At 32.9% G+C, this 21,492-nt stretch overlaps 1 protein-coding gene across 1 annotated transcript in view; it reads left to right on the top strand.

The window, feature by feature from the left end:
• Positions 1-536: 536 nt before the first annotated feature.
• Positions 537-21,492, top strand: part of LOC134727915 (ankyrin-1-like) — a 38,708-nt gene continuing 17,752 nt past the window's right edge. The window contains exon 1 of the mRNA XM_063592309.1: positions 537-658. The gene's annotated coding sequence lies outside the window, so the exon portion shown is untranslated. The remainder of the gene's footprint in view (positions 659-21,492) is intronic.

Raw genomic sequence — 21,492 nt, 5'->3', positions numbered from 1 at the left:
CTAAGAGAAATACCGTTTAAAATATATTTATTACCATTTTACTAGTATAAGTAACACTTAAGTACTATCATTGAGCTCACAGCAGTAGGTTGTTGTTTATTTTCTGGAGTAGTGCTCTAAACATCGGAAGATTCCATGTATGTAAAATCATGGGTTCGGTTGAACCATTCCCTGTGTATAATATTCAGCTAGTTCTGTACTGTACAGGTATTTTATCCGTTATACATCGGAGCACTCTCTCTGATGATGTATAGGTAAAACATTTAAGAATATGTTTACAAAGTTTTACACATAGTGTATCGGGGTGCTTAAGTTTAAAAAACTTTAAATACCGGTTTGGATTTGAAATAAAACAAGTATTTAACCTTTTGTGCTATTTATATCATTTATATATCGACCAAGGTGAAAATTTAGTATTTAAATACTTTTATGAGTAAGGTTACCTATTTGTCATATTTGTCAAATGATGTTCCGATAACAGTACACGAATTTGAAAGATAGAGGGCGCAACAGTATCCATATTGTCTGTTGTTTACCTTAGCAACTTGATGTCAACACTTGTGTCAGGGATATTTTTCAACGACAACGTAAAGATTTCTAGCAGCAGCGGATATATAAATTGAATTTAACAAGATTGAAAGTTGAAACAGATGATAAGGTATATAGTCTATGATTTTATTAAATCGATCTCTGATCATTGTATGCTATCCTGTTTATTATGTGTTGATTTTGTCGAAAACATAAAAATTCCAGAGTTTTTAGATGTCTCACTCCACGATAGTTTTTGTGGAACGATGGTTCTATTTGTAAGTTTCAACAAGCTCTTCATCTTTCTTCTGTCACATCTAAACTAGATAATTTTGTACATACTAGTGTTTATTGTTAAAATTAAGATGGCATAGATATAGCTGTGAATGATTTTCAATCTTGTATAAATGAAGCAGATAATATTGCACTTAAGCAAAGGAAAATTAAAGTTACAACTAAGGAGAAAAAAGATATAATACATTATTATTTGAAGAAATCACTAGACCACTATAGCAGAGTACTTGCCCTTAATCCATTTAATAAAGAGCTTAGATCTAAATGTTTTCCTTTAAGTAAAACATATAATATGACTAGAAAGAAAAAACGTCATAATTATTTTAAAGATTTAATGGTTAAATTTTAAAATGCCTCCATATCTAACCCTAAAATCAATTTTGGGATATAATAAACACCTTGAAAAGTTCTGAATAAGAGAACAAGGAAAGTGGTATTGATGCAGAATCATGGTTACTTCATTTTAAAGAGCTTAATACTGTAATAAAAAATATTAGCAAGCTTAATTTGAATGATGAGTACTGGAATGCTTTAAAGCTATGTAATATTCCAGAGGGTCATTATTTATATCTTGATTGTAGTATTACTGTTAATGAATCAAGTAAAGCCTGTCAAGAGTTGAAAAATTACAAAGCTAGAAGTTTGGACAGTATACTTAATGAGATGTTGTAATATGGACAATTTGTTATATCGCCTGGACTAGAAAAAATGTTTAATTTAGTCCTGGATTCAGATATTTATCCAAGAAATTGATCAAGTGGTTACATTTTTTCCTATCTTTAAAAGTGGTGATCACACTGAAACAAAAAATTACAGAAGCATTGCCATTACTTGTTACCTGTCAAATTTTTTAAACTGGCCTTAATTTGTATTTTTTTGCTCGCCTAAACGATATCTAGAAGCAAAGGCATAGTTGTGGTGTTTCCAGCGTCAGCAGTTCAGGTGACGACTGGTGCGGTGGGGAGGTGTCAACAATGTATTAGTTTGTGATAAGGTATTGTTAATGGTAAACAACAAGTTGTAGGTTACTAGTATTCATATTTGGTATGCAGTTGTATTACCAATCGCACATCGCATTTCAATGGAGATTATTTTGCCTTGCCACGTCAGTAATTCTCCATCATGCAAGTTGACTTTAAAACTTTTTTGAAATGTATAAGTGATTTGGTTAGTTACTGGAGAACCATTAGTGTTAGCCATTTTAATCGGTATTCAGTTGTATAAGCATTAACACACCTTATTTCCATAGAGAATATGTACCGCTTATCAGGTTTTCTGCATGTTGAAATCGTAAAATATCAGCTGCGAGACATAATATGAAGCTTTTTGTCGAGTGAGCGTAGCGAACGAGATCAAAAAGCCTTCATATAATGTCATGCAGCTGATATTTTACAATATCAATATGCAGATAATCTGATAATCGATTTATCGGGCTATATATGCGTGTTTCAGAATTGATTTCTTTGTTTCACCAGAACACAAAAGATGACTTGATAAGTTCGGGCCAAAGTTATTAACGTCGGTTCACACATTATGACGTCGCTGATATATCTTGGTCAAAGTTATTTAGGTCGGGTCAACGTATTTGACGTCACAAAGACATGATACGGAATAATATTAAGGTCTGAACAGAGTGATATAGACCGTGGGACGATCGATAATTGGTTATATCATCTCAAAAATGGTCTATTGACTATTAAACGTTTGCTTAGTTTATATGTTTTAGTTTGTGATAAGATAAGTTTAAGATTAACTTCTTATAATAAGTCAGTTATAAGCGGTATGCAAACGTTTTGGCATTCGTTAGTATCGTTTCAATGGAAATTACCTATCCCCGCCCCCTCTTCATTATTCATTGTCTTTGAAACGTTTACATAGATTACAAGTATGTTTGTGTTATAGGTCTGTTTAAAAGGAACTACCTGTGATAAATTAATGGTATTAGGTATGCTGTTGTATTAGGCCCAAAATAATATAACTAAGCACAGATTAAATTTGAATGTATTCATCGACACTTTAACTGGGATATAGTTATGGTCTTTGTAAATGGAATGAACACAGATTTAGTTTGAATGTATTCGCCGTTACTTTTACTGGTCTAGAGTTATAGCCTTTGTAAATGGAATAAACACAGATTAAGTTTGAATGTATTCGCCGTCACTTTTACTGGTCTAGAGTTATGGTCTTTAAAAATGGAAAGAACACAGATTTAGTTTGAATGTATTCGCCGTCACTTTTTCTGGTCTAGAGTTATGGTCTTTGTAAAATGGAAAGAACACAGATTAAGTTTGAATGTATTCGCCGTAAATTTTACATGTCTAGAGTTATAGTCTTTTTAAATAGAATGAACACAAATTTAGTTTGGATGTATTCGCCGGCACTTTTACTGGTCTGGAGTCATGGTCTTTGTAAATGAAAAAAAAACAAAGATTACGTTTGAATCTTTTCGGCGTCACTTTTACATGTCTAGAGTTATAGTCTTTTTAAATGAAATAAACACAAATTTAGTTTGGATGTATTCGCCGGCAATTTTACTGGTCTAGAGTAATGGTCTTTGTAAAAGGAAAGCACACAGATTAAGTTTGAATGTATTCGCCATCAATTCTACTGGTCTAGAGTTTAGGTCTTTGTAAATAGAAAGAACACAGATTTAGTTTGAATGTATTTGCCGTCCCTTTTACTGTTCTAGTGTTATGGCCTCTGTAAATCAAAAGAACACAGCTTAAGTTTGAATGTATTCGTCGTCACTTTTACTGTTCTAAAGTTATGTTCTTTGTAAATAGAAAGAACACAGATTAAGTTTGAATGTATTCGCCGTCGCTCTTACTGTTCTAGAGTAATGGTCTTTGTAAACGGAAAGAACACAAATTTCGTTTGAATGTATTCGCTGTCAACCTTTACTGGTCTAGAGTTATGGTCTTTGTAAATGGAATGAACACAGATTAAGTTTGAATGTATTTGCCGTCGCTCTTACTTATCTAGAGTAATGGTCTTTGTAAATGGAAAGAACACAGATTTAGTTTGAATGTATTCATCGGCACTTTTACTGGACTAGAGTTATGGTCTTTGTAAATGGAATGAACACAGATTAAGTTTGAATGTATTCGCCGGCACTTTTTCTGGTCTATAGTTATGGTCTTTGTAAATGGAATGAACACAGATTTAGTTTGAATGTATTCGCCGTCACTTTTACTGGTCTATAGTTATGGTCTTTGAAAAATGGAAAGAACACATATTGAGTTTGAATGTATTCGCCGTCATTTTTACAAGTCTAGAGTTATAGTCCTTTTAAATGGAATGAACACAAATTTAGTTTGAATGTATTCGCCGTCACTTTAACTGGTCTAGAGTTTAGGTCTTTGTAAATAGAAAGAACACAGATTAAGTTTCAATGTCTTTGCCGTCCCTTTTACTGTTCTAGTGTTATGGTCGTTGTAAATCAAAAGAACACAGGTTAAGTTTAAATGTATTCGCCGTCACTCTTACTGTTCTAGAGTAATGGTCTTTATAAACGGAAAGAACACAGATTAAGTTTGAATGTATTCGCCGTCAACTTTTCTGGTCTATAGTTATGGTCTTTGTAAATAGAAAGAACACAGATTAAATTTGAATGTATTCGCCGTCACTTTTACTGGTCTAGATTAGTTAGTATCGTTTCAATGGAAATTACCTATCCCCGCCCCCTCTTCATTATTCATTGTCTTTGAAACGTTTACATAGATTACAAGTATGTTTGTGTTATAGGTCTGTTTGAAAGGAACTACTTGTGATAAATTAATGGAATTAGGTATGCTGTTGTATTAGGCCAAAAATAATATAACTAAGCACAGATTAAATTTGAATGTATTCATCGACACTTTAACTGGGATATAATTATGGTCTTTGTAAATGAAATGAACACAGATTAAGTTTGAATGTATTCGCCGTCACTTTTTTTTTTCTTAGATAAGACTCTGAGGTGAACAGATGTGTTTTCATGAGCTCCATCTCGTTAACAAAATGGAGCTAAATTTCTTATTGTATATGTGAATCAAAATCATATAAACATTGTTTATTGGAATTATTAATTATTAAGTCAAAATGGATTTCAATTCTACATTTGTGAACAACTTATTTACATCTTTTTCTGGTGAATTTTCTGGATTTGAAAGTGATGAATATAATTGCTACATAAACACCTGTGATTTATACACAATAGAGGACTGTACTGATAGAACATTGTCAATTGTTGTAAACTTTAGTAGTGAGAAAATATGCTTTATTTTTGAAAACATTATTTTTCAAAATTATGACAGAAATTTATTCATTCAGAAAGACAGGAACGGATTTGTATATAATTTCATTTATGAAGGGAATACAGTTGTGATTACACTATACAGTTCGTCTGCAACACTTCATATTCAAGGAAAAGGATGTGGGAATTGGTTTAAGGAAGAATTTAGTGTTTTAGGAAAACAATTACACAATGAGGTAACATATTTCCAAACTTCTTTAATAGAAAATAACAGTGACCAGATGTCTACTGGAAACCTATTATTAGAATCCATGATAAGCTTTGACACTTCAGAAACAGACCCAAAGTTATTAGTAACAGATATGTCAAACACCTTGTTAACATCAACCCCAATTAGATCATCGTCTGTAAATATTACTTTTCATAATCTACAAAATCTAGATCATTACAATCTAGATTTGCAACAAGAAGTAATCGATTTAAAACAAATGGTTGAATCAATTATCAATACAATCCATTCAAACAAGCAGGATCAAAGTCTCCCTCTTTCAAAAACTGTTAATTCGTCAACACAAACTGTTAGTACTCAGACAGAAGAATAGGAAAAGACACTAAAGACCCGGCATACTTCGATGCACATTGAATATAAAACTGTTTCCACACAGATCTACAAACCAATTGGATCTGAAGAAAAATGTTTTGACCCTCCTCCACATAATGTAGTAGACTACCAACCAAAACCAAAACCTCAAAAACCTGAATTAAGTAAAACAGAATTTGGACCAACAGATTACTCAAATGACAATACTGTTCCCATTCCCAATCGTATCACTGGTGAAAACAACAAAACCACACTAATAATTGGGAGTTCCATTTTAAAGGGTATTCAGCCCCGTGGACTACATAACACTGAGGTATGTACCAACAGAGGAGCCAACATAGATAGACTGATAGATGTACTACAAAAGAAGGATATGTCAACATACAGAACAATTATTATCCATATTGGTGGAAATGACTTAGATAATGGTGACAATCTCCAAAGCATAAGAGATAATTACGAATCTCTTTTATATTTCCTGAATATCAAATGTCACCCACATTGTAAATTTGTAGTTTCTGGAATTCTACCCAGAAAAGGACATAATATGCATAACCCAAATGAAATGCTGAAAGACCTATGTGAACAGTTCAACATACAATTTATTGATCATACCAATATGTTTTATGATAAGAATTACAATCTTTCTTATTCTTTTTTTCATCATGATGGGATTCATTTGTCAAAAAAAGGGACATCAGCGTTCCTTAGATCAATCAACTGGCATGTTAGTATAATAAAGCATACAGATCAATCAGATAGGTATTGCGTTCACTGTGGTGAACCAAATCATAATTAAAAATCATGTAGACATGGTAGAAAGGTTCTATGTCACTCTTGTAACAATTTTGGTCACAAAGAAAAATTCTGTGAATTTTATAATTAGGGTGATGGCAAAGAGGACAAAGCCCTACAAAATCAAATTTTGAAAAATTCTTTTGAAATTTTAAACCACATATGTCAAGAATGTAATAATATTTCCTGCACATGTCTCTATAGTATTAAGGATTTAGTTAATCAGAAATTTGAATCCAGCTGTTCAAAATCTTTTAACCAATTATCTAAGCATAAGGATGTAATTAATAACTCTGATAAAATGACATCAGCATTAAATCAAGTTGATACAACCTCTCAGCAGGTGCCAGACCTATCCCTATCTTTGCCATCTCAAGTTTCTCCAGACATAATGTACACAACAAATACTTGTGTAATAAAAGTCACTGAGGACACTTTTAGTATTGAGGATTTTTTTATATTTTAATTTACTTATTATATAATATGTGTATCATGTTTATGTGTTATTGACAATACTTATTTTATTGATAAGGATACAGAAAATGATGATCTTGTAACATATGGATTTAACAGTCGGGGCACTTAGCGAACTCCATAATATTATGGAATCCGTAATTTTTGTGGAAAATTAAAGTTGTCTCCCTTTGACTAACAGGCTAAATTTAAGATGGGAGATAACTATATTTTGAAACTGATTCTCTAAAAAAAAAAGGGAGACAAATGAAATCTATTTATTGTTTTCTTAAATACAATGGAAAAAAATATATAATAACATGAAGGGATGTTACCTCGGTGAAGAGTACTCGCTCGGTAAAACATTTACAAAATGGAAACACAAAACTACATTGTATATCCATTTTATGTATTGTGGGTCGTTGTCTTTTTCATTGTTGTATATATGTAAACTGTATATTATGTATAATGTTTTAAGCCATTGGCTCATATGGGCGTAAAGTGCTTTTCAATAAAGAATTTAAGGACTTATAAACGTAAAACCCTCAACATTATAACAATGCACTAGATAATATGAATTATATACCATATAAATCATAATTAAAAGCTTATTTAATACATGACATACATGTTCTTATTTTATTATGTAAACTGACAATTATCTAATCCAGTAATTAAGTCATATCTATAGAAAAATTATTACTCAAACAACAGTATTACGGGACCGTAAAAAACACATTTTTAAAATAATCAACAAAGGGGTGATGTTTGAACTAACTGATGATCACTGATGACTTTAATAATTTTCTGAGGATCGACATAAGGTGCATTGAATTTGTCTGATTTAAAAGTAGTAACTTGACAACTGTGCCTGGGATGAGGCTAATTCTCAACTTTATTTGTAACTAACAGTCCTGCTGATGAAAATATATGCTCTGACGGTATAAATGGTGAGGGAATGACTTAGATTAGCTTAAAGTGTAAGATTTTGAAAACTGATCTTGTTCATGGCATACCTCTGTTTGGGAGAATTTTAAATGAGAGCTAAGCGGAAATATTCGATTCGTATTTTAATTATCGAAAAATATTAGATAGTATAATTGCAGCACATAAATACAACTATTGACAAATTGTTGATGCAATCACATTGACGTATGCGTATCTGTTTCCATATGTGTGCTATAAATACATTATAATCTGCAGAGATATATAAACTGTGTAATTATAAATTGTCTAAGCTACAAAATATTGTGTTTTATCAATGAAGTGAAATACGATACTAATACATCTGTGTACTGTAAGCTACAGTAACAAGGTATTTGATTTTTAATGGCTCAAGTGCATCAGGAAACCTCATTATAACTAATGATATTTCAACGATTAGACATTTCTCGAAACAGAGGTCACATTGGTACGCTGATCCCTCAAATTGCACTTGCCACTTTAATATATAATATTTTGTGATAAAAGTTTAGTGATTATTAATTTAATCGCTAACTTTGAAAACAGACAACGCATCATAATACACAAGCGTAGATATTAGTTATAAATTATTATGTTTGTTTTAACTTTAATTGTTAATATGCTTCTGAAGGAAAACAAACTAATCGACGACACAAAATAAAATAAAACTAAATTGATCATTTGAAAAAGTCTATATAATAGAAAAACACTCGCAACAAATTTATGAGTTTGTTTGAATGTTAAATTCGTTTGATTTTTTTTTTCGTATCTTCTAACTTTCACGGACTTCAACGTGAAAGGTTGCTGGAATTTCAATTAAATTTATAATAAATGCTAAAAGCTTGTGAAACACTAGAACTCTTTTCTTCTCTCGTTTGTTTGAATTATATGACTAATGTTATGGCATATTCAACTAAACTGGGAAGCAGCGCTGTATGTTGTTTACGTGCTAATGTACATGTAGATTTAAATAGTCAACAAAACTTAATATGACTCCGCGAGCACCACAGTCTTTCCTCTGACATATAATACAGGGGCGGATCTAGCCATATTAAAAGGGGGGTCCCAACTCAGGACAAAAGGGGGGGGGTCCAACTATATGTTCCCATTCAAATGCATTGATCGGCCAAAAAGAGGAGGGTTCAAACACCCGGAACCCCCCCCCCCCCCCCCTGGATCCGCTAATGTAATAGTTCTTATTAATTGCCTCGAAAAATATCACTCTTACGAAAGATGTCTATGCCAGCACGAAACTGACGGGTCGGTTTGAACATGACATGACACATTTAATTGTATTGCAATACATGTATTGTAATCTTTCTTTTAACATAAGCAGTATTGTTCATATGTTCAACTAATTTATTAAACTTTTCTAGGAGTTTTTGCTTAATTTTATTCTAATAATACGGTAGAGAATTAATATTTCCTGCAGGAAAAAAAATGAGTAACAAGTCGACCTTCAATATTATTGCATTCATCACACAAAAGAACTACAAACAAGCTGTCCCAAGTCAGGATCATGAAGTTCAGTGGTTGTCGTTTGTTGATGTATTACATATTTGTTTTTCGTTCATTTTTGTACGTAATTTAGGTTTGCATTGTTTTATATTTGTCATTTCGGAACCTATTATAGCTGACTATGTGGTATGGTTTTTGCTCATTGTTGAAGACCGTACGGTGACCTATAATTGTTAGTTTCTATGTCATTTGGTCTCTTGTGGAGAGTTGTCTCATTGGCAATCATACAACATATTTTTTATAAGATAAAGTTTAGTTCATGATTTCTGAAATCTTTCAACATCAAGAATCACTTACACAATGAAATTTGTTTTTCTTGAACTCGAGGTGAGTGATATTTTCCCCATATCGAAGTCCTAACTAATATTTCATGTCGAGTTTTTAGCATTGCATACTGAAAGAGAAAAAAAAGGAATATTGCAGCTAGACAAAGTCTTTCAATTTTATTTATTCATTCATTGTCTGCACTGTAATGAAAAATTCGAATTACCTCTATTTTCACTACTGTCACGGAATATTGTGCGAGTTAAAACAACACAAAATACGCCAGTTTAATAATAACTGGAGGCTCAAAATAGCCTGTGTTGCTCATCTTGGTCTATATCATGTTTGACAAAGACACACTTCAACATTGTAGACGAGAAAAGTATTAATGACAAAAACAGATATGTTTTTTTTTTTATCTTATATTGGCGGTCATTTAAGTCTGTTCAGTTTCTCTCATTTATATCTTATTTAGGACTAAATGCTCAAGTTTCAGAGATATAAATCAAACACTGCATCCCCGCTTATTTACTATTTAGCCATTCTGCCATCTTGGTTGATGTTTGGTCAATGGATACATTTTTTTTAACTAGATACCCTAGGGATTGTTTATGCAAAGTTTGTTTAATTTGGACAAGTAGTTTTAGAGGAGAATTTTTTGGCAAAGGATTACCGAAATGTAAGACAAATTGTGGGAAATTAACTGTAAAAGGCAATAACTACTTTTTGTAGACCTTGTTTTGCTGAAAAAGTTTGCTGTCAACAGTTTTTCTTCATGCATGGTAATATTCAGGATGATAACCAAAAACTGCAAAATTTTCATTCAACTATCAGTTCAAGGGGAAACAACACAACAACGGGTTGTCTAATGCATTGGCAGATAACTTTTGACTGAACGAACATAAGATTTGCTATAAATGCTTTAGTTTCAGAGATTTATACGCCAAAAACTGCATTTTACCCCGAAGTTCTATGTTTAGCGATGACTGCCATCTCGGTGCACAAGCGTGGTCATATGCATCGGAATTAATTTTTTTATCTACATACCCTACATGTAATAATGATTTAGGCCGAAATTGGTTTTATTTGGCCCAGCAGATTCAGAATGGAATATCTTTGTAAAAGCTATCAGACGACAACGACGGACGAAGGACGACAATTGATGAGAAAAGTTTAATAAATAATCTCACTTTGTCACTTTTGGCCTGGTGAGCTTAAAAGGAGATATTGGCAATTTTTAAATTTTATATACACAGTTATACATATTTTCTTGGATTGAAAAAAAAAAAAAACTAATCATAATGCATCTCGTTTGAATTGTTTTATCATTTGTAATTTCGGGGCCTTTCATATAGCAGACTATACTGCACGAATTTTACTCATAGTTGAAAGTCGTATCATGACCTTTATAGATATAAAAAGGTGCGGGTACAGCAAGATCTATCATGTACAAAAAACTAGGAGAACTGAAAGACCATAATGACAGGAAGCTAGCGGAATTTAAAACAGCAATTCGTTACAAACCATCGGAAAAACATAGTGGACCACATAACCAAAGGAAAAGATACAGGGACAATTCATATAACTATTAATTATGATACTATGGAAATTTGTTATGTTTTCATTGGATTTTTTATTTCTTGTTTAATAAAACAAGTGTTAATCTATCATCTTAATTGGATTTTAATGTTTTTTAGTAGCACTTCTACCACTCCTCATTACAGATAAGTTGAGTTATGCATGTTAATTAAGGTATCAATATATTTGAAAACATATGTTTACTTTCCAAATACTGACATATTGGGTCAGCTGAGGTCAACATCTTGATTTATCATCAAGTAGGTGTACGATAAAATGTGTGCATTCAGTTAACATTTGTCTGTGATTGCAGACAGCTGGTTTTCCCATTGTGGTTTGTTTTAGGCGTAAAAGTTACAATTGTGATCGCATTTATAACTATCAGATTGACAATCGTCAATATTAAGAATGGCTCGCAGATTTAAAAAGAAAGTAAAAACGGTTAAACAAAAATTAAGAAAACTCGATCGGGTTTCTAGAAAGAAAAGACAAAAAAAAGCACAGGTATATAAAGCTAAACAATATGTATATAACTTAGCCAACTGTCAATTGACAGACGACCAATACATAGTTCTAGGTAAAGGTTTGAAATTTATACCTATGCCTAAGAAGTGTAATATAGGCAGATCTGTAATGACAGATTTCAATGAATTTGCCAGAAAAATTAGATGTCGTTTTCATTTTGGCAATACAGAAAGTCGGGGAATGCATCCGTTCCGACAAAAATCATTTTATGAACCGACGCCTGCTTGCTTTGAACTTGAAAATTATCTAGATCTAACAAAGTTTGAATTATCAAATCTTGATTTACGAAATAATTATTACAATTTCACTAAAGAACAACAGCTAGGATTACGATCTTTGAAAAACATGCAGGATATTATTTTCTCTAAAAGCGACAAGGGAGGCGCAATTGTAATATCTAAAAAGACACACTACATTAAAGAAGGGTTAAGACAATTAAACTCTATCCATTACACGGAGATACAAGAACCTAATCTATTACTGATTAAAAATAATATACAAACACAAATCAGCAAGATGTTTGACAATGGTGAGATTGATGGGATAACTCTTGATTTTCTCCGTGGCTCACCAAAAGAGGGACCCAGATTGGGTCGTCTTTTTCTTCTTCCTAAACTTCACAAATTAAGTGGACTTGTTATTCAAGGGATAAAAAAACAAACGATGACAGTTAATGAATTACCCCCATGCAGACCGATTATTTCTCAATGTAACTCTGTCACCGAAAGGGTTAGCAAATTTATTGATTACTTTTTAATACCTATAGTTAAAAGACAGAACAGTTACATTAGAGATAGTGGGGATTTCATAAATAAAATAGAAAATTTAAGGCCTGATCAGGATTGCCTCTTGGTTTCTTTTGACTGCACCAGCATGTATACAAACATGGAGTTCAATGAACTCATTCATTCTGTTGGACGGGCTTATAACAGTGCAGTAAAAGATGATTATCCGATCAAATTACCTAGCTGTGAAACAATTAAATTGTTAGTAGCCACAGTGTTGAAAAATAATTATTTTGAATTTAATGACCGATACTTTGTACAGAAAATAGGCGCTAGTATGGGAAGTAAATGCAGCCCAGAAATTTGTGATATTAGAGCATTCGAAATTATCAATGAAATTATTGAAAAATATAAGTATAAAAATAAGATCTTATTTTACGGAAGGTATAGAGATGATGCGTTTATAATAGCACATTCATCACGAGAAGAAGTTGAGGAGTTTTTTAAAATAGCAAATGATCATCACCCTTTATTAAAGTTTACGTTTGAAATTTCAAACGAAGAAATAATCTTTCTCGACACAGTCGTATATAAAGGGTTAAGATTCAGGAACACCGGTATCCTTGATATCAAGAGCTACACCAAACCTACTAATACGTTTCAATATTTAGATAGGACGTCTATGCACAACCCAACAGTCTTCTCCGGATTTATAAAAGGGGAAGCTATTCGCCACCACCGAAACAACAGCAACACGCAAAATTTGAAAGATACTCTCTGTAAATTCAAAGGCCATCTTAAGCAAAGGGGATATAAGGACCTTGAAATACGTCGTAACTGTGAATCGGCTCTCAATATCGAACGACCAGAGTTACTCCGCTTTAAACAAGAATCTGACAAGCAGATACCACTAGTATTTGTAACTAAATATCACTTCTCGTTAGGAAATATAAATAAAGCTTTACGAAAACATTATAAAAAACTAGCTCGCAATGCGAAATGCAGGGAGCTATTTCCAAAACCACCAATGGTGGCGTATAGTAGACATCGGAACTTAAAAGAAATACTGACTAGATCGGTAGTCAAAGCTTAGTACAATATGAAGAATTGGGTCAGGACCCCTGATGAAGCACCCACCCTTCATATGAGCCACGGAATATTATAGAGTTTGTCCTATTCTGTACTGCAGAAACACGATGTGTTGGGTCCTGGAGGATAGGCAAACGTGGCTGATAGGTACTTCCAGACATTCAAATTGTTATTTGGATGGAGAGTTGTCTCATTGGCACTCACACCACATCTTCCTATATCTATATATAGAAGAATCATGAACGATTTTGTCCTCGATCAAAACGTATATTTAGTTAGTTTAAAAAAAATCAGTGCCCGAGGTCTAATATTCGCAACTTGCATGTTCAATTACTTTTACCGTTCTTAAATAATGTGCAACTCTTTTAATTTTATAAAATTAATATTTATCTGGAAAATTTGAGAAACGTATCTGTCGGTGTTTAACGATTTATAAATCTTCAGTATAAACTGTGATCCATTATTATCTTTTCGAAATAGTATTCATATATTATTGTTAAAATTGAAACATTCATCTCTATATATTTTCCCCGGGCGCTTTTTCTTCATCCGGGCGCTCCCGACGCTTTTTAGTAGGACCCGATTAGATATATTAACTTAAGTAGTTTTAAATTATTGAAAAACAATAGTTACTAGTTTTAAATAGCTTGAAGGAGTATGATTGAATTTAAGTAGAGTAGAACTCGTTTTTATAGTTTTACTTTTAATTTTGCAAGAGTATTTAATCTAATCGTTATTTTTCAGTACAATATGAATTATGTTGAAACAAAGTTACAATTTCTTTTAAAACTAACAGTATTTTTTAAATAGTTTATTACAGTGTGGAAAGTTGAACGTTAATCTTAACGGGATTCCTAAATGTTATGACACATTCAGTAGGTCAGTCTAGTCATTAAGAGTTCAAATAATAGTCGTCTGCAAATGCAGCTGGTGGATATTTAATTACATTGTTTTTATCATCTCTGGGAATCAGGTTAACTTAGTGTGAAATTTTCTGTCTAATGTTGCAGACGTAAACAGTTCGCTTTTATTACAGCGAAAACAATGTTGTGAAATTATAATAAATGTTGTAAATATTGGATAAAAAAACTAGTTATAAGCAAACATTCGATGTCACTGCTTTAGAGGAGATAATACTTTTGCAAATTTAAACGAGAAATTACAAAAAATCCTAATGCAATTGTTATAAAATATATCATATAACAAGTACTATGAGAAAAATATAAAAATATTCATAACTGTCATACAAGCGCGGAATATAGTTTCAATTGGGAGATATATTCTCCGTAAACACATGCGAATATCAACCAGAATACAGGTGCGCCTATACATGCGATTTCTTTATAATAAATAACTAGAGGCTCTAAAGTACGAAGCCCTGTTGGTCTCACACAGATTATAAAGTGTCTTTTAAAGATATAGAGTCTAGCGCTAGAGATGTAAAGTCTAGCGCTGGATATGTAAATTCCAGCGCTGAAGATGTAATGTCTAGCGCTGGAGATGTAAAGTCCAGCGCTGGAGATCTAAAGTCTAGCGCTGAATATGTAAGGTCAAGCGCTGAAGATGTAAAGTCTAGCGCTGGGGATGTAAAGTCTAGCACTGGAGATGTGTAAAATCTAGCGCTGGAGATATGCAAAGTCTAGCGCTGGAGATGTAAAGTCAAGCGCTGCAGATGTAAAACCAAGCGCTGGAGATGTAAAGTCTAGCGCTGAAGATGTAAAATCAAGCGCTGGAGATGTACAGTTAAGCGCTTGAGATCTAGATGTTAAGTCAAGCGCTGGAGATATAAAGTATAGCGCTGGAGATGTAAAGTCAAGCGCTGGAAATGTAAACTCCAGCGCTGGAGATGTAAAGTCCAGCGCTGGAGATCTAAAGTCCAACGCTGGATATGTAAAGTCAAGCGCTGTAGATGTAAAGTCTAGCGCTGGGGATGTAAAGTCTAGCGCTGGAGATGTGTAATATCTAGCGCTAGAGATATGCAAAGTCTAGCGCTCAAGATGTAAAGTCAAGCGCTGGAGATGTAAAGTCAAGCGCTGGAGATGTAAAATCAAGCGCTGGAGATGTAAAGTTAAACGCTGGAGATCTAGATGTAAAGTCAAGCGCTGGAGATATAAAGTCTAGCACTGGAGATGTAAAGTCCAGCGCTGAAGATGTAAAGTCTAGCGCTGAAGATATAATAAAATTAACGGTATCAATTTTCTTGCACCAGATGCGCATTTCGACAATACATGTATCTTCAGTGATGCTCGTGGCCAAAATATTTGAAATCCAAAGCTTATAAAAAAGACGAAGAGCTATAACCTAAAAGGTCCAAAAAGTATAGCCAAATCCGTGAAAGGAATCCGAGCTTTGCATGAGGGAGATACATTCCTTAATTTATAACAATTTCTATAATTTTGTAATAGCAAATTTTAATAAAACATAAAAAATCCGTATTTTCATGCCAGTACCGAAGTACTGGCTATTGGGCTGGTGATACCCTCGGGGACTAATAGTCCATCAGCAGAGGCATCGACCCAGTGGTAGTAATAACATTAACGGTATCAATTTTCTTGCACCAGATGCGCAATTCGACAATACATGTCTTTTCGTCAGTGATGCTCGTGGCCAAAATATTTGAAATTTGAATAATATAAATAAAGGCAACAGTAGTATACCGCTGTTCAAAACTCATAAATCCAGGGACAAAAAACAAAATCGGGGTAACAAACTAAAACCGAGGGAAACGCATTAAATATAAGAGGAGAACAACGACATAACACCGAAACGTAACACACACAGAAACGGACCAAGCATCAGACAAAACACCACGGAAAAAGACGAAGAGCTATAATACAAAAGGTCCAAAAAGTATAGCCAAATCCGTATAAAGTGTAGCGCTGAAGATGTAAATTCAAGCGCTGTAGATGTAAAGTCTATCGCTAGAAATGTAAAATCGTGTTTTATAGTGTGTTGCAAATAAGGATGCAAGAAAAGCCTCGGTCACATCTTACCGGATAGCTCGAACGCACGCCTAACGGAAAACCTTTTTTCAATCCGTTCATGTCCGTAAGACGTCCGTTCTTATTCTTAAGACGTCCGTCCATATCCGTTGCATGTCCTTTAAGCGTACGTTTTATCCATCGACGTCCGTTCTGTCCGGTGGAAAATTTTGAGCATATTCAAAACGTTGAACGGACGTCCAACGGATAAAATGTCCGTTGAACGTCCGTTAGGCGTCCGTTTTGTACGGTACTCGTCCGTTTCGTTTCCATTTTGTATACGTTACGTGTCCGTTATAGATCTGTTGGTGGTCTGGATGATAAACTCACCAACGGACTTCATCCGGACGTATAACGGATAAAACGGATATTGAACGAATGAGAAACGGACTTCTACCGGACGTATAACGGATAAAACGGATGATCAACGGATCTGAAACGGATATATGCCAATTGAAATTTTTGCGTCAGAAATGCCAGTTATTGGTATGTCAGATTTCTTAAGGTTCATGAATTCTTTTTATTCATAATCAACCTTAAAGTAAGGGCGATTCTTCACAATCAAGCAGCTCTTATTTCAGACGCTGACCTTATGCGGTATTTTGAAGAATAAACCAAAAACAGTTTTTGAATATGTATGCGATGTACATGTATTATTATTGTTGCCTTTTATTTTTCCGTATATACGTATATATTGTTCATCCGTTTTATCCGGTACGCTTCCGTTAGGTGTGCGTTTTATGCGGTACTCTTCCGTTGGATGTACGTTCGACATCCGTTCTGTCCGGTATGTTTCCGTTTCTCGTACTTTGCATATCCGGTATGTGTCCGTAAGGCATCCGTTACACGTCCGCTGTATTCGGTCAGTACATCAACGGACTCCCAACGGATAACAATTCTGTCAACGGACAACTTTTATTATCATTCGTTAGGCGTCCGTTCGTGCTTCGGTCACACCTTACCGGATAGCACGAACGGACGCCTAACCGATGAAAAAAAAAGATGTCCGGACAGAACGGATGTTCAATGTATATACGGATGGTATGCTGCTTTCACGAAAAAATACTTTGGGTAGCACTTTACCAAAGAGAATAAGCCTTCTTCAAATCTCTTCGATCACAAACTTAAGTTTTATAAAAATGTCCATGAACCAGAGTTTGAATGGTGTCGAAACTTTCATATTGACTGCTTTATTTGAATGAACGAATCAGTACATTGCTTTAAAATTAATGCACTTATATAATAGAATCGAAGAGTACATCGATAGAGTATGGTTATTAAATTGGGTATGTTGTAAATGTTAGATGAAATTGTCTACGTTTTTTTATTCTTCTGAAATGTTTACTGTTTTCAGAGTGTTTTTTTGTTTTCTTTTTAGCCATGGCTTAGTCAGTTTATTTTCGACTTGTGGGTTTTTATGTCCTCTGGGTATCCTTTGCCTGTTTTTTAGTTATGATTTTTTTTAAAGTAAAAGAAATGGCGGATAAATTGTTTATTTTTAAATAAATTGTTACCTTTGTCAAATTCAAAACATTGCCAGTGTTTATCTTATGAGAGCACCAAATGATAGACATGTCTACCGAAACAAAAACATATTCCAATAAAATCGTTATCACGATATGATCGATTTTTTAATATGTTGATGCATTATAAGCATTTCCAAAATTATTTGATTTCATAATATTAATCCACACATTATGCTATCTTATAATATTATTGATTTTTATAATATATCTTAAATTATGGTGTACCATAATATTCGTTATGGTGTAATGTAACTAGCACTTTACCAAAGAAAATAAGCCTTCTTCAAAACTCTTCAATCATTAGCTTTAGTTTTTCAAAGATGACCATTAACGAGAGTTTGAATGGTGTCGATAGAGTATGGTTATTAAATGTGGTATTTTGTAGATGATAAATGATAGTTATGGATTAACCGTTTTACAGATGATATCGGATATGTTCCTTATTTCATAACTAAAATCCCCTTTCCTTTTCACGTATATGACATACCGAATTGAAGTATTTACCGGGTTTGTAATAACATGAGCAACACGACGGGTGCCACATGTGGATCAGGATCAGCATACCCTTCCGGAGCACCTGATATCATCCACAGTTTTCGTTGGGGTTCGTGTTGCTCAGTTTTTACCTTTCTGTGTTGTGTATTGGGTTCTATTATTTGAATGTTTGTCTTTTCTTTTTTAGCCATAGCCTTGTCAGTTTATTTTCGATCTATAAGTTTGACTGTCCCTCTGTAATCTGTCGCCCATCTTTCACAGAGAGTGGTTATATTGTTTTAGTATTTTGTAAGCGCGACATTTTTGTAAAAGTAATAGGTAGTAACATTCGTATATGTAATTTATTATTGTATTAGTTTAAAGCAATTCAATGGGACGTCATATATCTTATATGAATTCACTCGTTTAAACTTAAATTGGAGAAAAACAGTTTCTTACGACAAAACACGATAATACCATATCAACCCGGCTTTTTACTAGTCTGAAATGTTGACCAGGATTCAAGTCTTGCTAGTTCACAAAGTGTCAGTCTGTTGTCTGCTCTCTGGCTGGAGTGTTGTCTCTTTTACATATATTCCCTATTTCGATCTCAATTTTATGTAATTAGACATGACGTCCTACTCGGACATATTATTGTGAATCCGGAGCAATAAGTCATTACTCTCAATAAAAAAATACTACTTAATTCGGAAATTAAGGAATACAGGTGTTATAGTTTTAGAATATTAGCCGAGATAATAGAACAATTTTTAAACCTTTATACAACATTTCTCGTAGCTTTTATATTATATTTTATTGTTTGAATCAACTGATTTACAATTCAATGAATTGCGATTAACACGTAGTGATTGATATTTGTTTGGAGTGTTCAAATCTCTATATTATAAATATTTAATATATTCATTTATATTATTCTATATTATATTTTGACTAACAAACTTCGTGTTTTGACTAGTATGATGTGCAAAGAAGTCAACGAATAAATTTGGATAAATAGAAATAGAATTTTTTTTTTTCGATTTTAATATTATATATTAACAAACAAAAATAAAAGTCTATTATAAATGTCGTCATTCATAAGTCATCATCCACATTTCATACAGTACTTATATCTTTATTTCCAAAAGATTATTTTGACAGGTTACACTCCCATAAGAACGTTGTGATATAATTTTAACTAGGCATTAGTATTATGAGTTCATTCTGCAATGTGTATACATTTTCATATCAAACGTAAATTATGTCATCTGTTTCTTACCAATTAATCATACTGCTGAACTAAATAATATTGTATTACATGACCTTGCTTCGCATTGAAATAGTTTAATATTTACAATTTATTTCTTCTGCTGTTTTTATACTTGTATATACATTAATTTTGTGGTTCTTAAGAACCAATATGTTATCTTATTTTTTTAAGAATTTTTTTCTGCAGATATATAGAAGTCAAATGGACAATAACTGAATTTTGATATGCAACGTGTTATGTAGGAAAATAACAATCATAAATGTCATAGTGCTGTTTTAAATACTCAGGTGTATCTATCATCAAATATTGACCGACGTCGAAATAAATATTTATTGGTAATACATCAAAATGAATATCTAATTTCTACCTGCCTATGTTTATAGATTATGATTTTTTTTTAAATTCTGTCTTGATGTCTCGATTTTTATTCTAAGATGTAATTTTTATTTACATGTAAGACAACACAAGAAACTTTTCTTTTACAGACACAATTTTAATTTTAAAGGATTTGAAAAGAAACATTTCAAATTTGATGGTGACAGAAAAAATACGTTGTATGCATGTGTATTCGAATTAAAGTACCCACCTAACCCAATATGCACAAATACACATAAGCAACATTAAAACGGTCTGCAACATAAACTGAATTTGAAACAATAACAATTGCATGAAATGAGTTTTTGTGGATCTGACCATTAATTAGATTTCGTCAAATCAAGACATATAAACACGTGAAAGTAATGTGTTTCTATACCTATTGTGTACATAGTCATTTATAATTTATAAAGACGTCTGAAGGATGTGTAATATTTTGTTTATAATATTTCCCCTTGATAAAACTAATGTATTGAAAACGAGGTCAACTGACACACTTATTTTCTACATTTATTTTCTAAAACGCGATTTATTCATTGTTTAAGGAACGATAATACATTTAAGAAAAAGATGGCTTATAAGACGACACGATTTGTCTCCCTTGTACAAAATACTGTCCTAGATAAGAGACATTGAAGACGAAAGCATTTATAATGATGACGTAAGCAAGGCGACGATTGTCGGATGAATATAATCAATAGATGATCATAAAAATAGCATTTTAAGATTAATAAATTACGGAACTTGTTAGCAGTACCCAAAACATTGTTTTTCGGACACATCAAATTTAATTTTTTCATGCATAATTATGAAATTCAATAATATTCAAAATTATGGATACGCATAATATAACTGGAAATATTATTTAATCTCATAATATTATGGATTTTCATAAAGCAGTCAAATTTAGCCAATTCCATAATATTATGGAGTTCGCTAAGTGCCCCGACTGTTTAACAAATGCAAAGGTCTAAAAATATGTTCCCACAATGTGAATAGATTGGAATGCAAGTTTGATGAGATTAGATACAATCTAATGTCTACTCAAAATCCCCCAGATATAATAGGTTATTGTGAAACTTTTTTGGGTAAAAATACTTCTGATAGAGAAATAGATATACCTGGATATATTTTACAAAGGAAAGATAGATTGACCGATGGTGGGGGTGGCTGGGCTGTCTATTTAACAGAGAGCACCTCCTTTTCTTGAAAAAATGATTTTTAAATAAGTGATATTGAAACCATGTGGTTTGAAGTTAAACCCAGCTATAAGAAATCTTTTTTATTGTGCTTTGTTTA

Source organism: Mytilus trossulus, chromosome 8 (genome assembly GCF_036588685.1).
Source record: "Mytilus trossulus isolate FHL-02 chromosome 8, PNRI_Mtr1.1.1.hap1, whole genome shotgun sequence".
NCBI classification, from domain to species: Eukaryota; Metazoa; Mollusca; class Bivalvia; order Mytilida; family Mytilidae; genus Mytilus; species Mytilus trossulus.
Note: the sequence above shows the minus strand (reverse complement) of the source record. Positions and strands in the feature narration are given on the sequence as shown.